The sequence below is a fragment of the Otolemur garnettii genome, unplaced genomic scaffold, assembly GCF_000181295.1.
Source record: "Otolemur garnettii isolate 467f Iridium unplaced genomic scaffold, OtoGar3 scaffold00143, whole genome shotgun sequence".
Lineage (NCBI taxonomy): Eukaryota > Metazoa > Chordata > Mammalia > Primates > Galagidae > Otolemur > Otolemur garnettii.
In genome coordinates, this window is record NW_003852538.1 from 3,375,656 (window position 1) to 3,376,482 (window position 827).

Here is an 827-nt window from a genome sequence, read left to right on the forward strand (position 1 = left end):
AATGTCTGGTAGGAAAATAGGATGGAGATTCCTCAAAGAACTATGTGCCAACCTACCATTTGATCCAGCCATGCCACTGTTTGGTATCTACCCAAAGGAAAGAAGTCACTTTATAGAAAAGACACTTATATCCGAATGTTTATCACAGCACAGTTCACACCTGCAAAGATACGGAATCACCCTAACTGATATTAACTGATAAGTAGATGTTAAAAATGTGGCATACATATAAACAATGTCTTTTTCAACAACTTTGATGGAACTAAAGCCCACATTATCTTAAGTGAAGGATCTCAGGAATGGAAAAACAAATACTGTATTTTCTCTTTTACAAGTGGGAGGTAAACAGGAGTCAATATATTTATAGAGGGGACAAGGGACATTGAAATCTAAGATGAGTGGAAGGCATCAGAGAAGTGAAGGATAAAAATCTACCTGTCAGGTATGATGTACACTATCCTGGTGACAGGTACCCTAAAATCCTAACGTCCCCATGTACTCTTCATCCATGTAACAAAAAACAAATAAACAAGAACAACAACAACAAAAAAAAAACCCACTTGTACCTCCTAAATCTATTGAAGTTAAAAAGAAACATAGGTAAATATACAAAAGAATTAATGTATGTCAATATTTTGTAGAAGTTTTCTTTGCTCTTATCACCTTTCTGAGTAGATTCCACATAAATCCATATTGTCCTTTAAACTTGTCATTATACTCCTTGCTTATGATAAAATATTTCAGTGCTCTGGATCCTTTTCTGGAAAACAGAAATAACCAAAATACATTCTGAAAGTATTCAAATTAAAGGAACGAATAATCTTGAA